Here is an 11,733-nt window from a genome sequence, read left to right on the forward strand (position 1 = left end):
AGTAGCCCCTAGACGTAGGTGACGTTGCACCAAACTGGGTTAAGAAATAACTTGTGCCTTTTACCTTATATCTTTATTAGAAAGTTTTTATTTGTTATTTGTGTTGTCCCAATGTCTTGACATCTTACTTGAAATTTCACTTGTCTTGACATCGTGATCAACATCTTTACTACGTGCTAGAATTTCAGAAATCATTACCTTGAAGTGTTGGTTGAAATGCGTCCATATTGGCCTAAGCTTTCCATACAGATCCAATGATAGCATACTCTAATGTATGGCACGAAAGAGCGATGGTGGTGATTTTAGATGTTTACTTTGCAACCTTTGGTGGTCTTAGATCTTAAAGGGTTTTAGTGGTGGAGATTTTGTTTTTTAAGATTGGGGTGTTGGTCATAAAGTATTGTGAGTGATGATGAGGGGTGGCATAATCGTATGACAATTTGTGGTGGTGTGATTTTATTGGATGCCAGTTGTTAGTAACTAATATCTCGTTTTATTTTGGTTATCAATTGGATTTTGTGGTGACCTCAGACATGGGCCTATCTTCGTCGCTGCTTACTCATTTGGTTGTTTCTATGTTGGTTTGTGGCTTGATTTTGGTGGTTTGTTTTTGAGTTGTTTTTTGAGCTGGTTCTGTTTGCGCTACTGTTCCTCTTGTTAACTACCTTGAAATTTGTCTTCTAGATACTAGTGGGCCTAATACTTTTGCTTCGAGATCGGAAGTTAGTGTCTAGTTTGAAATTTTTAGGATGGTTAAGGTGTCTTCTTCACGGTCCAGGTATTGAGGGGTGTCTTAGTGATTGTTTCTGGAGTTTGGTGGACCAATCACTTTTGATTTGAGATCGAGAGTCAGTTTCTTGACTCATGTTTTTTGGCGTGTTTTGGTGTTTTCTCCGACAGATTGAGGATTGATCAGTGGTTGAATTCGAATTATTAGTGCAAAAACTTGGCTCAGTTGTGGTGATGAGGTGAGGTGTAGTTTGTGGTGATGAGAAGGTAAAGTGTTGTTGTTTGGGATTTCAACGGGTGTGTTGGTTTTTTGGAGTGGCTTTGGTGCGAGTAGCGTGCGATAGGTGTTTGGATTTTGTTTATGTGGTCATTCACGATGGAGTGATAGGTTTTGGCTCAACTTTTGGTTTACGCTGGTTTGTAGGGGTTTAGCTTGGTTAGGGTGTTGATTTGGTTATAGAGGTTTGTTTTTTATTGGTGTTTAAGATGTACAGTGTATACATTTCCTTTTGGGTGTTCCTCTTATATACGACGCTTTTTGCTTGTACTTTATGTCTTTACGGTCCCTGTTCGTCTTATGCAGGTACTTAGTTATTAATAAATTTTGCCGTTAAAAAATATAATATATTGATGAATTTAGGAAAGCTCATTGATGATGAGAATTATTAGTAGTTAGCTTCAAAACAACTTAGTTTTTTTAGAGTTTTAGACTTTTTAGAGTTATGCAGCTAAACTTCTGTCACACAAAAAAGAACCTTTTTATTGTAATATGAGGGTAGAGCTATTGTTTTTAAATTGCAACACTCATTATCGATATATTAAAAAATTTGAAAATACCAGCAACAAGAAAAAATAAAGAAAACTCTATTAGTTTGCCCTCTAACATACAACACTCTAAAATTGGTATTTGTAATCAAAAGTTTCCTACATTGTGCGATAATATCTTCAAATTCTTTGAGGTGAGTGGAGGTAGATTGAATGGCATCAGCAAGGATCTTGTTGTCTCTTTCAAACTGAACAGCTTAAAATCCGGATGAGACTGCCAAGATATTCGCCTCAAGCAGTTCCATAGCTTAAGCTTCTAAAATAGACACCGAAAATGGTGAAAACGCATACTTTCCCAATAAGAATTTACAATTAAAGCTTGACATTACTTTTAATATCATATCAGAATTAATAATAAAATTCATATTTGAGACTATTTTATCTGTATTAAAATAGAAATTATATGAACACTATTTTTCTAACACTATCTCTAACATTCAACTATAGTATTGAAAGATAGCTGTGGAGCATACTCGCATGAGGAAATCATGAAGAAAAAATAACAACGGATAGTTTGAAATCATATACAATGGTTTATGTGTGTTCCATAAGCTTTTGCGGCTAATGTACCTAACAAGTCCTGTGTGAATTCATATTTGAGACTCTTACATAACTATTATTAGGTATGTTGGAGGGTGTGGTCTTGGGTGAGGGGAGGGATGGAGGGTGGAGGGTGAAGGTGGCTTCTCGGTGAATTCATGCTATAAGATACTTGAGAGGTTGTTTTTGATTGAAGATAATATTCCGGAGAGTGAGGAGAGGGTGTTTGCACTTATTTGGAAATGCCAAGCTCCGTCGAAGGTTTTGGCTTTCGCTTGGATGCTACTTGATATATAGAATTCCGACAGGGATGAATTTAGCTTTTAGAGGAGTGTTGAATGAGGAGGCATCGATGAGTTGTGTGTTTTGCGGGAGTGAGGAGGAAACAACGTTACACCTTTTCTTGCATTGTGAGGTGGTTATGAGAATTTGGCAAAGGATGATGTGTTGGTTAGAGTTTCACTTAATTCCTAATACCCCTACATCTTTTTCTTCATTTTGAATGTTGGTTAAATGAAGCTTCTTCTAAGAAATTAAGAAGAGGGTTTTGTTTGATTTAGCTTGCATCTAATTGGGTGATACGGAAGCAAAGGAATAAGATTATATTCAATAACGGTGTGGTTGATTTTAGATGCTTTCATCGAGAAGATCAAGGTTCTAAATTGGTATTGGAGTATAATTAAGCTAAAAAATGCGACGTGTTTATATTATGGGTGTGGTTGGAACCCTCGGGTGTGCTTACTTAGATGGTTTTTTTGGGTGTTTTATATAGGGGGCTGTTACGGCTACTGTTTGGCTTTTTGGTTCTCAAATATATACAATTTTTCAAAAACCAAACTAAACTCAAGATAACGCTAACATTAATTGATATGTAAATTATAAAACTGGTCCAATCCATCCATAATAAAGAATAATAATTAAAATTGAAATTAAGAATTAAAACTATATAAGCACTATGCAATAATAATAAATAAAGTAAACTAGGGTAAGGCTAAAAATAATTGCTAACGATGCATGAATTATGTTTGGAACTACTATATTCATATCTACGCAAATCTCTTTCCGATTAATATTGGCCACTTCTGCAATCATGACGAGCCAAAAGATCTCAACGAAGATACCAGCAATCGGCGAAATAAGAGTAACTTCTAAAAATGATATTCCAAATGTGTAAGTCAGTGCGAATAAGATCAGAATGATGGTGCTGTTAACTTGGTGGTTTATTGTAGTAACAAACAGGAACAATTGAAACAATAATACAAAAACAGTGAGAAAGACTATCACCACTGTTTCATGTTTTGCAACAAATTGACCACCATATGAGGTATAATTCTTGAATATCGCAAAGAAGAGTAATAGAAAGCATAATAATGTTGAGATTACAACTACTTTCAGAAACCTCTTCTTGTCATTAGCGTTCCACCTGTATATATATTTACATAACTTCATGAGATTACATACATATTTGATGAGTGTTTTATTTAAACCGAAAGAAATTAAAAATTAATAAGGGATTGAGTACCTGTTGAAGTTAAGTACATCAAAGGAATTAGATTCTTCCATCGCAATCACGTGATCTTCCATTCTTTTTTATTTAGGGTTACGGTGAATATTGGTTGAGGACTTGGATGCTTAAATAGTTGCATGGTTTAACTAACATCACACGATAAGTGTGATCGTAAATTTTGGAGAACTTTGTTGTTCTTTAATGAATCATTATCTCTTTTGTTTTTTATATTCAAATTTTAATAAAAAAAATTATTATCTCTCGGATAAAACGATTGGACGAATCAACATTTTAGTTTTTTTTTTTGGTATATAAAATAAGTTTATTTTTTCCTTCAAAAAAAAATAAGTTTATTTTTGGTCAAAGAGAAGTTATTTTTCGTTTGTATATATTTATATAATATTTATAATATTTTTTTTTTGTGGTGGTCGGGATTCGAACCAGAACCTTGCATATATTATGCATTGTCCTTACCAACTGAGCTAAGCTCACGTGGACATATTTATAATATATATTTCTTGAATAAAAGTGGCCTTAATGAAATATGTTTATTTATTTTGGTCAAAAAAGAAACTATTAATAAATTGATTAAATCTAAAAAATCAAACGCTAATTTAAGAATAATTAATTTTTTTAAAAGAAGAATAATTAAAATTTTATTAAGGAAGAAGAATAATTAATATTGTTAAGAAGGTAAGTTATTTAATTGTAACATGTTGGTCTTTAAGTTTTTTCGCACAATTCAGGTGCTTTAAGTTAATTGCAACAAGTAGCTCCTTTATAAATATTTTTCTGTATCACTTGGCTCAATCTTATTTACTAAAGCTTAACCCGTAAAGCTAACCCTAAACCTAATTTTTTCCCCCCATTTTTTCATCCACTTTTCTAAGCCATTGGATCTTGCGCATTTAGGCGCCATTCAATTTTAGCCATTGATCATATTATATTTATCTCTTCTATTTTCCGAAACAACTATTTCGTATTTATCTCTTCTATTTTCCGAAACAACTATTTCATATTTATCTCTAATTATAATTTTGGTCATATCCGAAATTTGTTATCAATTCACTTAAATCCGAAATTTGTTTTCCTATAGTTTTGGCCATCCGAATCCTTATTTATTAATTAACCTGACAAATTTCCCTTTCAAAAAAAAAAAATTAACCTAACAAATTTCATTCGTATCCTCCTTTTTTTTTTTTAAACAAATATTTTCTACACTTTTACGATTGCAATTTAACATAACAAATTCCATCTAAAAAAATGCATCGCACAAATTTTATTCTTATCCTCTTGCCTTTTTTTTTTATGAAGCAAATATTTTGGTTATATATACGAAGCCCTAAACCTGTTTCTCTCAATCTTATATCTTATATCTTATATATATAATAAAGTTTAACCCCTAAAGCTATTTCTAACCCTAATATTTTCCCCCATTTCTCCCTCCACTTTTTTGAACCATTGGATCTTACACATTTAGGCGCCATTCAATTTTAGTCATTGGTCATCTTACTTAATTAATGCCAGCCGAATTCTGTTATCAAGTTTGCTATAATTTTGGCCAGACGAATTTTGTTACGAAGTTTGCTATAATTTTCCCATATTTCCATCTCTTTAGTTGTGAAGCAACGTATCACACGATCCATAAAAGTAGAACTATATTTGCTTGCATTCACTAAACTATACCAATATCACTAAAACTATATTTGCTTGAGGTTCACCTCTTCGAATCTCTTCTCCCGATTCTGCCAACTTCGGATTCATGAAATTGCTCCGTCATCATTTTCAGGTCAGGTTTCAATTCTTCTTATCTTAAGCTAATAATATTCCTTATGGCCAACACTTACACTCCGCTCTTATAGCTGTTACTAGAGGAAAGAGAGATTTTAAGATGAAAGCTAGAGTAGCTCATATTTGGTGTATACCAACAAAGAAAATAATTAAAAATATCAAATAAATTGATTGCCTTCTCATAAGGTAATATTATGCTATGAAATTTCATATTGTGTTCTATATTTAATATGATATGATGTTCATATCAGAGACACTTATGTTTTCGTGGTATTTAGGTTTTTCAATAGTGATGCATCAACATTTTGTTTTTTGTAAGTTGTAACCATCCTGTCGTATGCTTCATTATCCATAGGTTAAGTGCACTTTAGTTGGATTCTACATAATTATTTTTTGATGGATTGAGATGAGACTTATTTTGGAATAGCTTCTTTTTGTGATTTTAAACAATGGATTCATGCTCAACAACTTTTTTTTGTGAGATTGTATATATTTTCAGCATAAGTGGTGAACTAATATTCGGGGATTCAAAATACTTATATGTTGCTCTAATTTCCCTGCCGTACGTTATTTTCATTCATACTCTTGATGGTTTAGCAGATACATGGATGACAAACAACAATTGCATCAGTATTAGGAGGTGAGAATTCGTACTCATTCGAGAAGAAATTGTTTTCGTTCAGAGCAGTTTGCCAAAGATGTTCAGGAGTTTTGGGAAAATTATTCATCAGTAGCAGTCTACGAGTATGTCTTGAATGGAGCAGCCAAATCCCACGCCCAGTTTTGTATCAATCTCTGTTATTGTTTCCTAGCAGTAATTGGCACTATTGTGATTCTGTGTTTGTTATTTTTAGAGATATTGAGGTCCTGTTTTTGTTATTTTAAGAGTAGACATGTTTTTGTGGAGAGAGCTGGAATGAAGTGTCACATTTTTTTCCCTGCATCTTTTAACATGTCAGTCTATTCTTTATCGAATAAATTAATTAGTTTGGGGATCGTCATGTTGTCAGTCTCTCTTAATTGGTCTGCATATTGGATCTTTACAGTATTTTGAAGTTTTCCATTTGTAGTGCTTTGGATTGTTTTGTATATAGCCCTAGATTATGAGGTTGTGGAAGGCAATTGGTTTAGTATTTTTAAGTCATCCAAAGGAATATTTTGTAGGGTTTAGATGTGAATTTGTTGAGGCTTCGTTAATAGTAAGTTGATCGAGTTATATTCATAGTATGATGCCTTCTCTAAGCTTACTATGATACTATTATTCATTTTTAAAATTGCTTTGCGTGTCACTATAAGTCATTGAGGATTTGATATCATGTAAATAATAAAGTAAATCCTAACACATTCCACATAAGAATGAAGATATTGGTTACAGTTGGAATCTTATAAGTCATTGAGGCATGTTGATCTTATTGGTTACAGGTGTTGGAATGATTAACGAGTAACAACTTGCAAATTTACTTTTAAGTTTCAAGTTTTGTAAACCCTACCATGTTCTTGAATATCTTATTTGAAGTGATGGAAAATGATTAAGTTTTGTAAACTATTCAATATAAGTTTCTTTAGGTATCGCGCTTAAAATTTGTGGCTGCATCATTCTAAATAGCAATTTTCTAAAATATATTAATGTCTCTCTTTGTTCAAGCCTCAAACTCTAACGATGTCAATTTAATATGAATTGTGTAATACATCATAATCATCATGTGAACTATTCAATTCCCCTAAAAAAAAATATATATTCAATTACATTTTAGTTATCCGGTAAAACTTATTCATGACTTTTTTTGGTTGGTTTGACCCGTGCATCATGTTCTAGTTAAGTTAATTAAATGCAACAAGTTAGTCCTTTAAGGTTTTTCTGTATCAATTAGGTCATTTAAGTTATTTAACTGTAACAATTTGGAGGATTTCATATATTAAAAATATAAGTTATTCGGTGTTTAAAAGTTACAATTAAATAATTTAAAGACCTAAGTGGTGTTGAAAATATTTAAAGACTAACTTTTTACAATTAAATAACTTAAATGACGTAAGTGATGCAAAAAAACTTAAATGACCAACTTATTATAATTAAATAACTTAAAGAACTTGTGGTATAATTTTGCCCATGGTATATATATATAAAACTAAATCTTTCAAAAAAAAAAAACTAAATATAATAAGATTTGTCCACGTGAGCTTAGCTCAGTGGTATGGACAATGCATAATATATACAAGGTTGGGGTTCAAACCCCGACCACCACAAAAAAAAAAAAATAATCAGATTTGAGAGGTTAAAGGCGAATAATTATGTTGCATGCACTGTATCTCTTCCATTTAATCCCGTGTGAAATATTTTAAATTTTATATCTCATTATATATATATATATATATATATATATATATATATATATATATTCTTTTCTCACAAGTTAATTAGAGGTACAAATTGAGTTGAGCACATTAATTTTATCTCTCTCTCAAACAATGGCGACAAATTTTATGATTTCAGCTCTTAGTGCTTTGCTATACTTGATCGTACCTGACCAGAATGTGGCTTCTGGTGCTTTCTTTAATGCGGTGTGTCATACCCCAAATTTTGACCACTTTTCTTGGTTTTTTTAAATTTTTATTCGTGTTTTAAGGCCGTTTATTTTTGTCGTCTCAGACGGAATTTCGGCAGAAAGGTATTTTAAATACCTCATTTTGTTTACCGAAGGGGACTGTAACACCCTATTTCTATTAAGCGGTAAAACGCGCAAATACATCAGAAATATTCTAGAAATAGATGCTACGTCTCAAAACAAACCCAACAATATCATGCATATATATAATATCTCAACGATCACAGCGGAATTCAAATCATAAACTTCAACATATTCATGCCATGGTCAATAAATCCTCAAATGAAAATACTTCAAATCCGACAAGTGGACAATAACAACAACATAGCAACAGAATCCAAAACAACAAATAGACGCTAAGCCTAATCAGAGCCTAGATACTACGACACTGATACGACAACGGAGAAAGCTCCCGTCGTCCGAACATCCAACAAGCAAACTCACCAAGCGTCTAGTCCTGCACAACGTCTACCCATCCATACAGACAGGTAGGCGGTCGAAACCACTGGGGGTAAGTATTACATTAATCATAATCAAACTATAATAGACTGATGTATAATTGTAAAAGAGTTCACAAGTATTTGCATGCATGTTCAACATCAATCATTCAATCATACAAGCAATACAAGTATACACTTACCACCCATCATTAACAATCTCAAAAACAATCATCTGACAATTCAATTTATGCAATGCGCCTAGACTTGACACATATATGCATGTGGTACCAAATCAACAACAATGGATGCAACAAAAACATCCAAGTAAGAGTACACCTCCTCTTACTATGTAAAAGTACACCTTCTTTTACATTTCAACAACAACAACAACATGATATGATGCATGGACATATAGCAATGACTCGATAATGCACAACTCCAACATAACAACTATCAAAACAATGTAAAAGTACACCTCCTTTTACATTTCAACAACTCAACAACATTGCATTATCAAGAATCATGCCCATACATTCAACAATCATAGCTCACATAAGGTTCATCCACATTCATCATTATCAATTTACAATTCGTTTCCATTTACATCACATAAATCAGGTAAAATGGAATAACACAACAATTTATGATAAGCATCATTCTCAACCTTCCACAATCATTCAAACATAATTATTTAATCATATGTGACCATTCACAAAAGATTCATAAGACTTTAGTCCTTCAAGATTCATTTCTACTAAGTTCGTCTCCAAAAGTCACCTTTTAAAAATAATAGAATTTATGAACCAAAACCAACTCTACAAGCTCAATTGCCTATGCCATGTATTCTCACAAGTCGCTTATAGGTGCAGTAGAGGATACATAAGCATTTCATCGGCCAAAAACGACGAATTCAAGAAAAACTCAAAGTTCGTCTCACTTTTCCACTCTTTACAAAATTTTCCATTTTCAAAGCAAAACAAGTTAGATCCATCACCTCATAGATTAGATAGTATTAAACACCTTAATTGAACTCATAAAACATAAGTTTGAAGTTTGGAAACAATCCAAAGGGGTTTGGGTCGACTTAGAAATAGTTATGCGGATTTTTCATAAAATTTTCTCTAAGACCTCCTTGGAGTATTTTGCTCTTAACTCAAAAACAAAGAATCATTTTCAAGTCAAACCAAAGCCATTGGAAAGCTAACAAAATTATCTACAACTTTCATGTTTACACCGAAAGCCAATTCAAAACAGAAACGAGGGAAAAAGACGCGAGAACGCGAAACAGGGGATGCTGCCACTGTGCAGCTCGCCGTGGCGAGTGAGCTCACCGAAAACACCTCCTGCTTGCCTCCAACTCGCCTCCCACTCGCTGTGGCGAGTTGGGACAGTCCTGTTACGAGAAAAACTCACTTTTTCACCCCAAAACCCCAATTTTGACTTCCCAAAGCTCAAATTTGATCCCAAAGTTTGTTTAAACATTTCTAAACATGAAAAGACACTCAAAATCATGTAAAACTTGCATCAAAACATCCTTACAACAAAAATCATCATTTGACCCATTTTTCATCAAACTTCAAACAAAACAACACAAAGTCATATCAAACTCTCCAATTATGATTACCCAATGTTTTAATCATCAACAACAACATCCCTCAACAACAACAACCGCTAAACATCATGAATTTACCACTAATTCAACAACTACAACATAATTCATCAACTATTTCACTCAAGAACATGTTATATGTATATAAACCCATTTTGTCATGCAAATTCAACAACAACAACACAATTATCATTCAATTCACATACCCAAACATTGCCTCACAACATAAGCACGAATTTCACCATTAATTTCACAAATAATCAATTATTCAAATAAGCACTTATGTAAGAAGTTAGGGTAGAAGCTACAACTAAGTGATTATGAGTAAAGACTAACCCCCTTACCTCTAACACCAAGAATCCTTAATTCAAGCTTCAATTTAGCTCCTAGATGGTGAATCTCCCTCTTGCCTCTAACCCTTGTTCTTGCTCCTCTCTCTAGTTTCTATCTCTTCTCCTCTCCAATGAAATGAAATGAAATGAAATGAAAATGTTGTAACCCTATCTCTTCTCACCAACATTAGTTTATAAAGGCTCACTTAATGGGCTTATCTCACAACCTTAATGGGCCTAACCCATTTCTAATTCAACCTCAAAAATGTTACTACTCACTTACCGGTAAAATACAACACTAACGGTCACTTAACGGTAATTAAAATAATTACTACACCCTCTCTAGTAACTAGGTAAAATAATAACTTCCACTAAACACTAAAAATAACTTTCTGCAAAATTACAAAATTGCCACTGCCCTCAAAATGACCAAAATGCCCCTAAGTCCAAAATGACTAAAATACCCTTCTACACCGAATTCTACGAATCCCGACCAAAAATACACACAGAGCAAATAATCACATAAGAGCACTTATAACACACATAAATAAATAATAAAATAAAACTAGCGAAAATCGGGCTGTTACAACTCTCCCCCACTAAAAAGAATTTTCGCCCTCGAAAATTACCTGAAGGAAACAACTCCGGGTACGCCACCCTCATCCTACTCTCTGATTCCCAAGTGGCACTCTCACCGGTTGGTCCAACCCAAATCACTTTAACCAAAACGATCTCCTTGCCACGCAGACGCTTCACTTCACGATCTTCAATCCTAACCGGCCAAGTCTCAACGGTCAAATTATCCCTTACTTCCAAATCATCCACTTGAATCACATGAGACGCATCATACACATACTTCCTCAACTGAGACACATGAAACACATCATGAAGATTCGACAAAGATGGCGGTAACGCAATCCGATACGCTACAGCCCCAACCTTCTCAACAATCTCAAAAGGTCCAACAAAACGAGGAGTCAACTTCCGACACTTCAAAGCACGTCCAACACCAGTTACAGGATTCACTCTCAAAAACACATGATCTCCAACCTGAAACTCAAGGTCTTTCCTCCTCTTATCATGATAACTCTTCTGCCTACTCTGAGACGCTCTCATCTTCTCTTGAATCATCTTAACCTTCTTGGTCGTCTCTTGCACAACTTCCGGACCTAACAAGGCACTTTCTCCTGACTCATACCAACACAAAGGAGTTCTACACCTCCGACCATACAAAGCCTCAAATGGTGCCATTCCGATACTAGAATGAAAACTGTTGTTGTAAGTGAACTCAATCAACGGTAAACATTCAATCCAACTGACACCTTGCTCCAACACACAAGCTCTCAACAAATCTTCC

The sequence above is a fragment of the Medicago sativa genome, chromosome 2, assembly GCF_051527215.1.
Source record: "Medicago sativa cultivar Bolivia chromosome 2, Bolivia_mono, whole genome shotgun sequence".
In the NCBI taxonomy this organism is placed as follows: Eukaryota; Viridiplantae; Streptophyta; class Magnoliopsida; order Fabales; family Fabaceae; genus Medicago; species Medicago sativa.